Source organism: Schistocerca americana, chromosome X (genome assembly GCF_021461395.2).
Source record: "Schistocerca americana isolate TAMUIC-IGC-003095 chromosome X, iqSchAmer2.1, whole genome shotgun sequence".
NCBI lineage: Eukaryota > Metazoa > Arthropoda > Insecta > Orthoptera > Acrididae > Schistocerca > Schistocerca americana.
Genome location: NC_060130.1, coordinates 689,622,887 through 689,640,176, shown reverse-complemented (window position 1 = coordinate 689,640,176; position 17,290 = coordinate 689,622,887).

The window sequence follows — 17,290 nt, the reverse complement described above, 5'->3', positions numbered from 1 at the left end:
TAGTATTTGGTTTGCCCCAAGTATTTGATTTCCTCAGTACCACCCATATGGGGGAGGGTTTCCCCTATCGGCCCCACGGGATTATTATTATTTTTATTATTATTATTATTGTCATTATGTCATCAGCAAATCCGATATGGTGCATCTTCCCACCACTGAAATAGATGTGCATTGTTCGATTCAGTATTTCCATCACGTAAATATGGGCTATAATTACGTTACACTGCTGCTAGTAGACATATTTATCACTTTTTCTTAGGCAGTTGCTACCTGTTACTCCATCATAGGAATTTATGTGCGCAGCATTGTTGCAATACAGACGTTCAAATTATCCGATTTCTGTAATTTCATTTCGATACCAGATCGTTCGAATCGGATTCAGCCAGTCAGGCTTAATGTGGATATCCGAATACGACTCTCATCATTTTATAGACTGGGTAAACCACATTCTTAATCGCCGGCCGGGGTGGCCGAGCGGTTCTAGGCGCTACAGTCTGGAACCGCGCGATTGCTACGGTCGCAGGTTCGAATCCTGCCTCGGGCATGGATGTGTGTGATGTCCTTAGGTTAGTTAGGTTTAAGTAGTTCTAAGTTCTAGGGGACTGATGACCTCAGCAGTTTAGTCCCATAGTGCTCAGAGCCATTTGAACCATTTTGAACCACATTCTTAATCGGACGGTTGAATCTAGATCACTTATTTATGACAGGGCCTGAATTCTTAAACACTGTGGAAAATAATAATACAATGTCCTTATTACTAATATGTTATTTAAATATAAATATATGAACGAACGAGACAACAGTTTATTTACAGGAGCAGAGCCCCATCTATCATAGCAGAGCAGTGCGAGATTGGTTTCAGGGCCAAGAGAGGATAAAGCTGTTGCCGTTTGTTCCACGATCACCGAACATCAACCAGACAGAGAATACGTGGGCAGAGGTAACAAGGCTATTGCCATGTGGACCTACAAATGCAAGCGACCTTTGGACGAATATAGTAAACGTATGATGGGAAGTAAACCATCACGCTACACTGTCGACGACTTAATGAAATCAATGCCCCTACGCCTTCGAGAAATCTTACGTAATGGTCGTGGTTGGGTTCGTTACTAAAAGTATACTCGTCGACAAAACCCATGTGGACAATTATCTGATAGTCGGCCAAGCTTTGCTTTGTCGCAGCTCTTTAGATACAAGTCCATTTACTTTCAGTCTCCTCCTTACAATTCTTGCAATGCGAGGTAATGGAAAAATCTGTGTGTGTGTGTATGTTTGTTTTCGCGTTCAAGCACAATCTGAATCAATACTAGTAACATTAGAGAAACAACCAACAATAAATATTGCATCAAATATGACTGTAAAGTATTTTAATGCGATGGGAAGTTACAAACTGAATTTTTACCTAACCCACGACCTGCATATTACGTTAAGTAAGATGTATTTACTCCATACTATCGTTAGCAGAAACAGTGCGCTCTTGTTGTCGAGGCTCGCGACAAGTGCAGCGATTAGCAGTGCCCAATGCCGCCGCGATTTGTTTATGTTGGCTGAGCGTGGACACTGCAGCAGACGCTTCGCTATAAACAGAAAGAAATCACCTTGGCTCTGACTGCAGTGAGCGGATATCACTGCCTGCGTGTTCTTATAGTAACCAACGTGAGACTCTACTCATATGTGCCATGGAGCAAGTGCAACGGGTATCATGTCATTAGTCATCAGAATATTAACCAGTGACGAAATGTCCACTCTACTTGAATCCCAAGAAAATAGGAACCTTCTCACAAAGGAATGTGAGATGATATCAAAATTTATCCAACATACAAATATTAACTGCAGGGCTTTCATGTATGCAGTAGTAGCACACAAGGAAATATTGTGTCTTGGAAGCGTATATTTCATTTCCTCTTCTCATATTAACGCCCTTGTTTTAGTATGAAGTGAGAAAATAAACACGGAAAACTCAAGTTCCTGAGAAGAATATCAGTCATTTCCTCTTCTCATATCATAACTTTTATTTTAGTATGAAGTAATAAAATAAACAGTTTAAGGTTGTGAAGCATAACTTGACACCAGATTCGTATCGTAGGCGCTATCGGAAACGCCAAAAGCAGAGAGCTGTCCATTCTTTTGTCCAACAGCCTGTCTCCTTTCATGCATTACTCCCGCTAGGAGATTCTTATTTAAGGACTTGTGGGCATCAAGTTCTTCAGCACAACAAGCCTTATGTTATTGTGCTAATTACGGTATGGAAAAAATGCAACAATGACGATTTCCCCTAAAGCAGTGGGGATATTTGCAAATGTCTGTATGGAAACGTCAAATTAACGTCGCTTTCCGAGTCGTATTCAATCCAGAATGAGGTGCTATTAAGATAGTTGAGCGTTCTAGCAATTACACTTTTGTAATTCACATATGAGTATTCCGATAGCCAAAAGAACTCGTCAGTGTGAAACTATCGGGAACTGCATTAACATCAAACTGCAAGAACTTGAGATAATACGTGGACTCTTCTCTTCGCTGGGTGACCTATTACTGTTATTTAGGATTCTCTCCGTCCTAGGCGTAATACAAATGGAACTTCAGAGGAGCTTTCCGCTATTCTTGACAAACATCAGCAACTTGTAATCACTGCGGGTTACAACTGCGTGATGATATGGCTCAGGTTGTCAGTAGTTGTGGTGGTGTTATGCTGTCAAACTGCTTACAGTAACGTTAATGGTGGCACACATAATTTAGCGCTGACTAGCTACTTAAGTAAAGATAGTGTTGTGGCGTCGTCGCTTCTCTTTATTTGGCCTCAGCTTGAGTAATCCGATTTAACGAACATAGTACTCCATTCGCGGGCTGCTAATGATAACAGTATGGCGACAGAGATCATCGTGCGGGTATTACATTAATTTTGCAATGAATTGCTTAACAAATATTATCCTCAGCTATGCAGTTGGAATGACTCATTACACAGGTTCTCTATGTTGCACTTGGTTAAGGGATCAGTTCGCTGCAATCATGCTTCTACTGTTCGTAAATACTTGTATACTTCATAAATGGTTCAAATGGTTCTGAGCACTATGGAACTTAACTTCTGAGGTCATCAGTCCACTAGAACTTAGAACTACATAAACCTAACTAACCTAATGACATCAGACACTTCCATGCCCGAGAAAGGATTCGAACCTGCGACCGTAGCGGTGGCGCGGTTCCAGACTGTAGCGCCTAGAACCGCCCGGCCACCCCGGCCGGCATACTTGTATACTGACCATTCGTTATTTGACTAAATATGAACTACAATCTGATTCGCTTATATATGACATGGGTTAGCGCCGGCACAAAGATATGACTAAGTCCCGTTACACTGATGGCAAGACAAATGTTCGCAAATCACCTCTATTGCCTCAAAAAACAATTGCATCTTAAATATCGAAGGACCTACGTCCACACTGTCACAGCGCGTTGAAATACAGCTAAGACGGCAGATGAATATTTGTGACCGACTCGGCTTCGAAGCTGGACCTCTTGCTTACAAGACAGACATGCTGATCACTGCACTATTATTTTTTTTTAAAGTTTGAGAAGACTTTCAGCACCAGGTAGGCGGAGGAAAAGAGGGCAGGGGTCGAAGATCCGAGGCCTGGCCTCAATGCCTCACCCATACCTGTCACTGAGCAGCTGCTTGGGTTGGGTTGTTTTGGGGAAGGAGACCAGACAGCGAGGTCATCGGCCTCACCAGATTAGGGAAGGATGGGGAAGGAAGTCGGCCATGCCCTTTCAGAGGAACCATCCCGGCATTTGCCTGGTGTGATTTAGGGAAATCACGGGAAACCTAAATCAGGATAGCCGGACTCGGGATTGAACCATCGTCCTCCCGAATGCGAGTCCAGTGTCTAACCACTGCGCCACCTCGCTCGGTCTGAGCAGCTGCATTATTACCATGTATTCCATGTTTGCACCCATATATGCCTTTAAATTGTGGAACAAAATTGAAGTAGTAATTAAGGTAAAATAAATTACAGATTGCCGCCTCCAATGGCGTGCGTTCCTTGTGGCACATAACTTATAACAGTGAAAAGGGTGACGGAAAAATACATAAACATTCATTCAGAAATATATTCACAATGTAAGTTATTTTGCACTGGATGCATATGAGGTCTGTAAGGAAGCCATATATTTTTCAACAAATGAAAAAAATTTCGGAGCCGGAGGGTTTTTGCCAAATTAGAATAGTTCTGATTTTAGAACCAACGTAAAAGAATATTGCAGGAATAAAAAAAGTGAAAGAATAGTATTTTGTTTCTAATCAAAAAAACTGTCCACCTCTTCGTAGCCCACATAAAGCAACAGATAAAAAAATTTGAAACCATTCCTTATATTTTCATTCTTCTTCAGCGTAAAATGATCTTCTGCAATATAAAACATGTACTCTTCTAAGTTCTGTTAGTTACGACGTAAAACACAAACTGTCCCAGAAGCCACGAATAACTGTTATTCTTTGCGGACGGGCAACATTTCCAGTCGGGTTGTAAAGCTTCAGTTATCGGTATATGACTTTCTGCGTTTCTGTTGATAGTGCTAATTTCTTCCTAGTCCAGTTCCAAATTCTGATTCTATTTTCACATAAGAAGATGTGCGCCACAGTTTCTACAAGCCGACATTTGTCGCAGTATGGAGATGGTCTCAATTTGATTTTCCATAATCGTTCCGCTGAGGGTATGGTTTCGTTTACAACGTCGCACCATACGGCACTGACGCTAGTTGGTAGAATTTTATTTTTGAAATTTTTCCAGACGTTCCTCCAGTTTTTTTAGGTTAATTTACCGGAATTGGTTTGTGAAGACGGTGTCTGGTAATATAATCATAGACGGTTCTAGTGTTGTTTTGTGCTGGTGGAAGTCTTATACAGCTCCAATCGCCATAGTACTTTCGGAAGTAATCTAGGTTGGCGTGCTTCATTAACAGGAGCGTTCCTATCCCCAGGATCTAACGAGAGGAACAGAAGTTTCGTGATGCCTGTCTTAGTGGATGTATTAGTTTAAAAACACGTCTTTAATTCGAAGTCCTCCGTTTTGCCTCTGCAAAGTCGTCGTGTGGGGGGTACTTTGAAGATATTTTGTTTCCACACATACCAAGAGGCTACAGCTAGTATTTTATGTGCAGTGACCTGCAGTATCGGTAAGACTGCTGCGACATGATATATTTTGCTAAGTATGTATGTATTTATAAAGTGAACTTTCTGCAGTCGGCCTAACAATCGCATGTCATGGTCCTTCAACAAAGTTCCGATGATATTAAGCTTCCGCTCCCAATCGTTCGTGGCCTTGCGCTTGGGATTCGCCCTTAACCACAATCCGTGTTGGAGTCTCTCATCAGTTACATCTAACCAGTGCGCACCTGTTTGCACTATTGTAAGAACCGAGATGCAGGTTCATTTGGCTACATGAATGGGTATGTTCCTCCAGCATGCCGGGGCTCCTGCACATTCTAGTTGTCAGGTGATACATTATCCAAACCTAACATTTCCTGGATGGTGGATCATTAGATATGGGCACTTTTCTTGGCCTTCAAGGTCCTCGGACCTAATCTTTTTGGATTTTTGCCTGCGGGGATGGTTAAAGGCGAAGTCTACAAATAAAAAGTGAACCCAAGAGCCGATTTGATCGTTCGGGTTATGAATAGTGCAGCCCTCATAAAAGAACGCAAATACGACCTCTGTAGAGCTACACGTGGTGTTATCGAGAGAAGTCAGATGTGCATTGAAGTTGGTTGGTGAATTTTTGAAAATCAACTTTGAATGTCCTCATTTGCCTTTGCTTTGAGTTTGTTAGCGTTACGTACCAACAGCTGTATCTCTGTACTCAATAAAAAGTGGACGCATTTATATGGAATTTTTTTCGTCTGTACTACCACCTGCTAAAATATCTACTATTTCTCCTGAAACACCCTGTATATGGATATATGCGTGGTGTCTGTTCTTTCGGACATGTCCGAAAGAAAATGCTTCATGGCATTCTGCAATGACCTTCGATCTAGTTGCAGGGTCTGATACAGATTTTAGAGCTGCATGGCTGTCTGAATAAAAGTAGATGCTACGATTTTTGTAGGGTCTACTCTAATTTTCCTCCGTGCACATGCTGACAGAAAAAAACGTGTAATACTGTGGCCATCTTCCCTAAAGAGATTCTAGACAGTGCACCAGACCTGGTACTTTCACCTGTTTTCGACCTGTCAGTAAACCACTATATTATGTCCCCTGCACGGTGTTGTGGTTCGTTTTTCCACTGCTCCCTGCTTCCAACTGTTACATGGCAAAGTTTATTGAAACAGCTAGAAGTTATTGTGTAGTTAGTCGGCATTTCCCCAGCCATCGCCTTACTGATTTGGGATTCCGTATATTCTAACTATATCCAGTTATTTCCAATTTTTAGCCTTTATGTCCCTGCCGCTGCGTCCATTTTAAGCCACAGGTGTAAGGCGGGCATGTCTAGCATAATATCCATTCCAAGAGTGGATGTCCTGCTAATTCCATCTGTTTGTGAAAGCAGGCCAGTCTCTGCTCTTCGCCAGACTCCCTAGCAGCCACCTGCTGTTCGACTTTGTTCGTATTATAGGCCCATAAATTATCATTGGTCTTTTTGCAGGGATGTATGTCCAGTACATACTGGGTTTAGACCCCAGTTTACCCTACAGCAGCTTCTAGTGCTTATTAGATTATCATTCGCAGTGGAAAATATTCTTTATGTGAGGTGTTCATAATAGTTTTCCATCCAGGACTACCTCTAGATACACTACGACCCTCTCTAAAGTTTCATCGAGAAACATAATTTTTCAGTATGTGTGCTGGACATGCTTCCCCATAAATACTACTACACCAATTTACGTGGGGCTCGTCTTTAAATACTTTTTCACAATGTTCAGTGCACATAGGTTTAACAGTACTAGCAAATTTTCTAAGTCTTACTGTGGATAGATCATCTACTTATTCTTTTCAAGAGTAGTCTCCCGCATTCAGCTCATCTATGAGTTCATTCACCACCAGGTTCTTCATCTCTAACCATTTACTCGAAGGTCGTATTACTCGACATCCAGGAAGATACAGAGAGCATCCAGAAAGGGTAGTGCTTTTTCCACCTTCCCAACAGGTTGGTGAAGTGTTACTTCACATGATTTGCTTCGCAAGTATTATGAAAATGTGGCAGCCATAGATAAAATTATGTATTCACAACAACAAAAAATGTTTCAGCAGAAAACAAAAACGTAGCATCATGAATTTGGCAGTGCCTCAAGGTTTCCGCTTTGACACTAAGGGTTACTAAAAGAAGCAAGACGAATTTTGCTAGAGCGTTGTTTTTTTTTTTTCCTTATTGATCGTTGTGTTTGGTCGTTGCGGACGTCGCAAGACAGCCTGTTCAAGTTCGGTGGTTGATCGTTCCACTCAGTTTTTTATTACAGAGGCCAACCGGCTCTCTCTTTTTTTTAAAGGCGCTACCCCTTTTTTTGCAGCTAACCCTCTTTTTTTTTTAAGAACAAATTGTGAGGAATAAATAAGGAAAAGTTTTTTTTTCAAAAGAAAACAAAGACTCCAATTCTACTGGTTTCTCCGTCCAGTAAACAAAAATGAGTCTCCTTCGTCTTGTTGGCGAAGAAGCAATCTTTTGGAACAAAAAAATGTTTCTCAAAGCCAAAATCAAATTTATTTTTCCTTTAAGAACAAATTATGAGGAATAAATAAGGAAAAGCTTTTTAATTCGTCGTGCGACTTGTAGTTAAAGTCCAGTTCTTACAGGAGCTCCTGAAGTGTATCCGCCTACAGCATGCCAGCTCGTCCAAACCTGTCTTCTCATGGCGTAGGCGTGGGTTTTGGGTAGCAGATCTATTCAGTTCGGTTCGGTTTATACAGTTTTCAGCTTCTCAGCCGGCCGGTGTGGCCGTGCGGTTAAAGGCGCTCCAGTCTGGAACCGCGTGACCGCTACGGTCGCAGGTTCGAATCCTGCCTCGGGCATGGATGTGTGTGATGTCCTTAGGTTAGTTAGGTTTAATTAGTTCTAAGTTCTAGGCGACTGATGACCTCAGAAGTTAAGTCGCATAGTGCTCAGAACCATTTGAACCATTTCAGCTTCTCAGGGCTTGGACGTTCCAGCTACTAGGTGGGTCATCGAAAGTGCTCCGTAAGAAATTGGAAAAATATTGTTTATAGCGTGGGTTGATAATCAGGACGCAGTGTCGTTCGTTGAGATAAGTCCAATATCCTAGCGTAGACTTGTCACCAGAAGTAAAAAGATAGCGGATCGTGTGGCCACAGATCCAATTCACAGAGTTAGTTTTGGCGGAGGGGTAGAAAGTCTTATCGGGATACAAAAGCATGTGGACGTCGATCTGAGCCGGTGTCTGGCGAGTAAGAAACGCCAAAATTCGTCGCGCAAGTGTCCAGACGTCTAGCGCTGTGCCACAGTGGAACCGGTGGACATCCGTGTCATCCACTCCACAGTGGGTGCAGAGGGATGCATCGGCGAGATGGATGCGGTGCAGACGATCTCGGTTAACTTGTTTGCCATTAACGGTGATGTACCACGCTGATTGAACGTCTGATTCGAGAAAACGCGCATGGATCGCCTTCCATAAGTGTCGCCACACGTACTGTGGATACTTACGTTCGATGGGGTTGGACGGGCGGCACTGTTGTAACAATTCGGAGACTGTTTTCGTGAGGTACAAACGGGTAAGTGGTACGGACCGGTAGATATAACTGAACTCCAGGAAAAATCGTTCGATGTAATAAAAGGGGGTTGGAATGGTCGATACCAGTACTGGGGCGGACAAGGAGGCCGGTGCAAAGTTGTGAAGCAGGAGGCTAGTAAGGCTCTGCGGGCAACGATGCCAAAGTTTTAGTTGGGAACTGACGTATAGTGCCTTGACACGAGTCGGCACGTGGATGAGTCCCACCCCGCCACGATCTCGTGGCAGTGCTAGGGATTCATACTGCACGTTGAATAACATCCCCGAGCTGACGAAGGAGCCGAAAGCCATCAACAGTCGTCGCGCCAGGAGATTTGGGACTGGTAGTACTTGATCCACGTGTGGTATACGGGAAGCATGATACATGATCACGTATTGCGCGCGTTGGATAACGTCGAGAGCTCGTAGCCGGTGATCTGCGTGATTTGCTCTGATTGTCTGTAGCTAGCGTCTACCATTGATAGTCGCTGAGCGGCGCAGGTCTGCTGTGAAATCAAGTCCAAGACACCGTATGGTGGCGGCGACACTAAGGGGGGCAGCGCATCTCTCCGGCAAGCCCTCACCAATGAGCAGGACCTTGGATTTTGACACGTTGAGGCAGCTCCCCGACGCTTCTCCGTAAGTCGCCACCCATGTCAGTGCTGCTCTCACTTCATCTTCACTGCGCAGATATAGTACTATGTCGTCTGCGTAGGCTATACAACAAAAACGGTGGCCTTGCACAGCCATGCCTTCCAAACGTTGGCGCATGCCCTAGAGCAGGGGTTCCAAGGCGAAAGCATACAAAATCGTGGAAAGAGGGCATCCTTGTCGTACAGATCGTGCGATGACCAGGGACGGTGTAAGACGACTATTGTACATGATTTTAGAGGTTGCACTACTCAACAGGCGCATAACAACTGTGACAATACCGCCAGGAAAACCCATATGCTGAAGAACTGTCCGTAAATAGAAGTGGTCAACACGGTCGAAAGCCTGGCTAGAGTCCAGTGAAGCCAAGGCGCCAGGGAGACGCTGATGATGCGCTAATGCTATCATCTCTCTGTAACGGATGTTGTTGTCGCCTCCTAGAGAAGTCTGGTCGCAGGATGTGACGTAAGGTGCGACCTTCTTGAGTCGCGATGCCAGTAGCCGTGTGAATATTTTCATGTCGCTGTTGAGCAAAGTAATTGGTCGATAGTCCTGGACCCTCGATAACCCGCGCGGTTTATGTACGGGGATAATAACTCCTTCTAGAAAGGCGCTCGGGACCACTGTCATCGGTGACATCAGCTCTTGTGCGATTTCCGTCCACGTGGAAGCCAACAAATAGTGAAAACTTTTATAAAACTCGATGGGTATACCGTCAGGTCTAGGAGATCTGTTATCGGAACCCGCCTTGATAGCGTCTACCACTTCATCTGTGGTTACGTCGTCTTGGAGGTCATGCACTGCATCCTCCGGAAGACTGTTCGTAGTAAGCTGAGCGACTTCTGTGACCAGTGCTGCAGAATGCGGTACGGATGCGTAGAGCCCGGCAAAATAAGCATGGAGAGCACGACCGGTGCTTTGTTGGGTGTCGTGCCGGCGCCCTTCCACATCAGTGAGGACTTGGATCAGAGCTCGTCGTCGTCGTTGTCTTTCCTGAAGGAGGTGGTACATCGACGGACGTTCTTGAGGGATTCGATTAGAAGCTCGAGAACAGACTACAGTGCCTTCCACGTTACGCCGCATGATCAAGGAGATCTGCGCCTTCGTGCGATGGACCATCGACTGCCGGGCTGGCGAGAAAGGCATCGTCATTTCTGACCGAACACGCTTGGCTACCGTGCCAGCTTTACCTAGGAGCTAGTGAATAGGCGCGGTGTCTTCCACTTACTTATTGACCCAGTAAGCGCTATGGCAGATAAACCGTAACATAAGAGACGACAGTAGTTGTATTTCCCATGTGGAACGACTTTCGTGGTCTCAAAAGGATTAACTGATATCCTTATGTCACATCTCAAGCGAAAATCACTCAGTATTAAATTGAAACGACACGATAATATCAAGTGAATTTAGCAGGATAGTTCTGTGCCATCAAGGAAGTAACTCGTCGGTCACAGAGTTGCCAAACATATTCTGCACTGTTGCCAAGTTTCAGTTATACCGCCAGGAAGGGTACCAGCTGATGTGTTCTGTGAGTGACCTCGGAAGTGACTATAGCTTCGTTTCAAAGTTGCGGGTGGCAAGGCCCGCAAGATCCTCATTACATGTCAATGAGTCTTATTCGCATTTCTGTAACTAGGTTTAGGGGCTAGAGTGCAATTACTTGTAATACATCGATGCATTGAATGCAAACTAAATGTCATAAATTAATAACTGCGGCAATTATTTGTGTTTTACTGACTTAATCGGACCGATACCTTGAAAGCGTATTCACCAGACGCGATTCACAGTTTTGGAGCTTCTCCAGTGGTTGAGTTGGCAACGTATATTTGCTGTACAATATTGTTATTGAGATCACTGTCATTGGCACATCCACCAGAAGACAGGCATGGCCTGGCTTATTATTGTCAGCTTTCCTGACGGATATTCTGCCTTTGTTCGAAACGTGAAGACTTAGGGTGAATTCGAACATTCCATATGGCGAAAATTTTTTGTTTTTATTCTTCCAGATCTAACATTCAAATAACAGTTACAATAAGCGGCAAAAAAGCGCCTGTGAATGAACAGTTAACACTGCAATCATAATTAGTGGAATCTGCCATCATCTGATAATTGTGAAAAACTACTTTTTTCATCTTCACAGCACCACAGTATGAACTCAAGGGTTTCATAGGATACCTATACTTAATTTCGTTGTGATCGTTTTCAATGACAGTACGGGAGGAGCAAAACCATCTGACCTGAAACATACTTTTCCAGTGCGATTTCAATCTTTGGCTACAGTTGCAGTAGCACGTCCAGTGAGGTATCAAGAATGTGAGCAATCACTCATTGCTATAGTATAGGCTAGGGCAGAGAGAAGCAGGTTTCCGACAAAGTAAACGATGAGAGACACTGTCGCTGTCCCTTATTAAACAGGAATTGTTCAGAAAATTACAACTATATCCAGTGAAATGAGTAAGTTGATGCAGCTCCAGTCCGGCACTATCACTGAGTTGCCAAACATTTTCCGAGTAGCACTCAAGATAAAAATGTGTGTGTGTGTGTGTGTGTGTGTGTGTGTGTGTGTGTGTGTGTGTGTGATCTTTCGGTCATTTCCGAAAGAACAGACACAACGAATCGAAATAGACAGCCTTGTTAATCAATTAGATTGAAGGACAGGTGTCTAGGCCGTCATGCGCATTAAAATAGAACAACGGCGTCAGATGAAAATTTGTGCCTGACAAGGTTCTAACCCGGATTCGTAGTGTCTTTTCTTTCGAACATTCCAGAAAGAACAGACACCACACATATATCCATATACAGGGGGTTATATGGCATTTTTTCTACAATTTGTCTATACCGCCACCTCCTACAATATTTACTATTCCTCCTCAAACCTCCTGTATAATTATTTGGGTCTCGACGGGTCATCGAAAGTTTTCAGTGCTAGACGCACAACATCGTCCGAACCATGGCGAGTGGAATAGTGATCGCGGGGGTGGGGCGGGGGGCGGGGGCTACCGCGCATGTTGTAAGCAGCAAAGATGGGAATTCGCGTCTGACGAGGAGCGTGTGTAGATAGGTGCTGAAGAGAGGTTGGCTGCTGTGTCCCGACAGTGCCCACCGTCCAGGGGCGGATCCAAGGGAGGGGGGAGCAATGGGGGCAACTGCCCCCCCCCCCCCCCCCTGGTGCTTGACCGATCTTTTTTTCTGACTGCTTTAGGGGCTGATTACGTCGGCCTATCTAGTATGTTTTACTTGAAGCCGAAGATGTAAACAATGGCACGCAGTTTGATGTAACAATTCAAAAAGAGACCTCGAAGCCTCTTCCATTTAGTGAATAAACTACTAAAGAAACAACTAACTTGCGAATAAAATGATAATATTCGCTGAGGCATGAGCGATGTGTGTCCCTTTTTAGCACTTTCCCTGCAGTGCGTATGTAAGATTTTGTTTCTAGTGGCAATTTGCAAAGAGATGGTGTTGATAATTAGGCAATGAGCACCGAAGGAATACTTGAAAATGTTCTCATTAGTTGCAAATAGTAAGAACCTTACGACAGACCCTTTTATTCTGCAACTGCTCGTTTCGATCTGGGTGAACGCGTCTCCCCCATTTTGGCTTTCTTCTCACTTTTGATGCGAAATGTGAACAAACATTAATTAGCCAAATGTAATAATGTACATGAAAATAACGTCTGTGGATTCATTCACAATCCATTCTCTCATTTTATTTTTTATTTTGTCCAGTAAGAATATACATGTTACGGTCAGCAGATTCGAACAGATACTGAAATCTAGAAAACTCAGGTTCATTTCTCTTTCTCCAGAGTGCAGAGGACAACTCTGCCAAAGACTGAGGAAGATGCGTTTTCCTCATCAATATAATTTATTCTGAGGTACTAAGCGTATGCTTCTGCCGCAATCTGAAAAAAGCATGAATTTCATAACAGTGTTAGAACTTAGAGCTGTGGCCAGAGTAGAAGGAAGAATCTGCTCTCGAGCTTGCTAAACTGTCATAACTGTATTTAAAGAAAAAATGAGCTCCTGTTGCTAGTTCATGAATTTTTATTGTTTACGTCCTGTTTCTGGATCCTATAATGCCATCATTCCCCACCTGCTTTCCTCCCACATGATTTTATTGATGATATATATTTCGCCACCAGTTCATAAGTATTTCACAGGACTCTGAGAACCCAATGGTACTTGGTCGCTGTAGCGGAACGGCTTTAGGCGTTGTCATTAGCCGCGCGTACGCGAAGACTGTGTTCGTGTCCCCCCTTGGGTATCGGTGTTAGTGATGTCTGTAGATTAAGCTACAATAAGTTAGCGCTAAGCTGTCTCAAATGACCACACTGTCCACAGGACGTAAAACAACAACGTAAAAAAAACGTAGGCTTCGCATTTTTTGCTTCTTAAATTCAGTGAAACACGATAGTGATAATGTAAGTCACCACTGTAGTAGGCCTAGAAGCGTGATTTGACAGAAAAAGTATCATATATTAGAAACTACTGCGAACCACTGAACTCAAGAAGGTTGTGTTGAGGTGCGGTTTGACTGTTAAGAAACTGACAGCGTGCGAACACTTTAGGTGGCCACCGGCATCGAACTCTATATTCCTCGCATACCTCGCCACGGTCGACGCCAAGTTTATCGTGACAACCCTCAAACAAATTCGGCAGAAGAATATTACAGAGTAACAGTCTATGCTCCTCTACTGAACTTCATTATAAATGATTTACGAGAAAGATTCTCTGCTGAAACTTTGGATGTGTTCAACCTTTCTGTTTCCAGTCCAGAAAGTATTGTGAAGATCTCTGCAGGTGAAACTGAAAAAAATTGCAGAGTCCCTCACGAACCCCTTCGGTTCGTTGCTTGACGTGGACAAAGGCATTGCTTACGGGATGAAATAATGATGTGGCGTGAGAAATGGAAGCAAGAAAAGAAACGACAAAAATAGCTTCCAACCATCGCCCTTGATATATTGGCTAGATGTGATAAGGACGCATATCCTATAATACGTAAGCTTTCATTGGTCCTGGCAACGCTTCCAGTGACAACTGCATCTGCTGAAAGATCGTTTTCGTCGTTGCGGCCCCTGAAAACTTATTTAAGAACATCGATGAATGAAAACTGCCTCCTTGGTCTTGCACTTACGTATATTCATTACCAGATTCCTGTAGATGTAGAAAAAGTAATTACAAGATTTTAAAAAAGTGGGCGTAGAAGGAGATTAGAACTTAATATTTAAGAGCAGTATTTTGAATATATATATTTATATATTTAATATTAAATTTCATTTTATTTATACTTTCGCATTTTTATTTAATTTCTTATTTTTTTTTTTACAAGATGAAAGAAAGAAATTTCTTACTATCAATTTTTACATTCATGAGGAAAAACAGCTTATTACGAGCATAAAATGACGTAACTAACAATATAAGATGATTTCCTGAACACAGTCAAATATCCTATTATAACTTTTCGCAGTCGTATTGTCATTACTGCGTATAAACACAGGCGCGAATTCGATGGCAACATTCTGTCAAATGAAAGAAATTGGTGAACTAATTTCGAAGATTTAAGAATGGAAACAAATGAACATTAGCATTTTTATAGATTATTTTACATTAGCGGACAAACACAGAGTATTTCAAATGCACGTGTCGTATTGGAAGAATATTTTTTAGGTAATGCAGTAAGTTATTTCGTTGAACACACTGAACACATAGCGATACACAATTAAACTATATATATATATATATATATATATATATATATATATATATGTGTGTGTGTGTGTGTGTGTGTGTGTGTGTGTAATAGAGAACAAACAATGTATTTACCTTGATATCATCATGTATAAATATAGCAGTTCATGACAAATTACAAATCTCCGCCATCTCTCTCCCCACATCCACCACTGCTGGCGGCTCACCTCCAACTGTGCAACGCTACGCGCTGTTCACAGCCAGCTGCCTAACACTACAATGGCGAGTATTACAACAATGCAAAGCATCCACAGACTGCACACAGCACAGCCAGTGATTTTCATACAGAGGTGGCGTTACCAATAAAAAAAACCTAAACAGCCTACTTACATAGCCCCCATGCTACCCAAAAAAATTTTACAAATTTGTAAAATGTAAGTAGGCTGTTTAGGTTTTTTTATTGGTAACGCCACCTCTGAATGAAAATCACTGGCTGTGCTGTGTGCAGTCTGTGGCTGCTTTGAATTGTTGTAATACTCGCCATTGTAGTGTTAGGCAGCTGGCTGTGAACAGCGCGTAGCGTTGCACAGTTGGAAGTGAGCCGCCAGCAGTGGTGGATGTGGGGAGAGAGATGGCGGAGATTTGTAATTTGTCATGAACTGCTATATTTATACATGATGATATCAAGGTAAATACATTGTTTGTTCTCTATTAATATCTTTCATTTGCTAACCATCCCTATCAGTAGTTAGTGCTTTCCATAGTTTGAATCTTTTATTTAGCTGGCAGTAGTGGCGCTCGCTGTATTGCAGTAGCTTGAGCAGCGAAGATTTTTGTGAGGTAAGTGATTTGTGAAAGGTATAGTTTAATGTTAGTCAGGGCCATTCTTTTGAAGGGATTTTTGAAAGTCAGATTGCGTTGCGCTAAAAAAAAAAATATTGTGTATCAGTTTAAGGACAGTCGTGTATAATTGTTCAAAGGGGACGTTTCACTTTTTGCCTCCTGCAGGTCGGTGTGGCCGTGCGGTTAAAGACGCTTCAGTCTGGAACCGCGTGACCGCTACGGTCGCAGGTTCGAATCCTGCCTCGGGCATGGATGTGTGTGATGTCCTTAGGTTAGTTAGGTTTAATTAGTTCTAAGTTCTAGGCGACTGATGACCTCAGAAGTTAAGTCGCATAGTGCTCAGAGCCATTTGAACCTCTTTGCCTCCCCCCATCTGGTGCTGATAGTCTTCTCAAACTTTAAAAAAAAAATAGTAGTGCAGTGATCAGCATGTCTGTCTAGTAAGCAAGAGGTCCAGCTTCGAAGCCGAGTCGGTCACAAATATTCATTTGCCATCCTAGCTGTATTTCAACGCGCTGTGACAGTGTGGACGTAGGTCCTTCGATATTTAAGATGCAATTGTTTTTTGAGGCAAAAGAGGTGATTTGCGAACATTTGTCTTGCCATCAGTGTAACGGGACTTAGTCATATCGTTGTGCCGGCGCTAATCCATGTCATATATAAACGAATCAGATTGTAGTTCATATTTAGTCAAATAACGAGTGGTCAGTATACAGGTATGCCGGCCGGGGTGGCCGGGCGGTTCTAGGCGCTACAGTCTGGAACCGCGCGACCGCTACGGTCGCAGGTTCGAATCCTTTCTCGGGCATGGATGTGTCTGATGTCATTAGGTTAGTTAGGTTTATGTAGTTCTAAGTTCTAGTGGACTGATGACCTCAGAAGTTAAGTTCCATAGTGCTCAGAACCATTTGAACCATTTATGAAGTATACAAGTATTTACGAACAGTAGAAGCATGATTGCAGCGAACTGATCCCTTAACCAAGTGCAACATAGAGTACCTGTGTAATGAGTCATTCCAACTGCATAGCTGAGGATAATATTTGTTAAGCAATTCATTGCAAAATTAATGTAATACCTGCACGATGATCTCTGTCGCTATACTGTTATCATTAGCAGCCCGCGAATGGAGTACTGTGTTCGTTAAATCGGATTACTCAAGCTGAGGCCAAATAAAGAGAAGCGACGACGCCACAACACTATCTTTACTTAAGTAGCTAGTCAGCGCTAAATTATGTGTGCCACCATTAACGTTACTGTAAGCAGTTTGACAGCATAACACCACCACAACTACTGACAACCTGAGCCATATCATCGCGCAGTTGTAACCCGCAGTGATTACAAGTTGCTGATGTTTGTCAAGAATAGCGGAAAGCTCCTCTGAAGTTCCATTTGTATTACG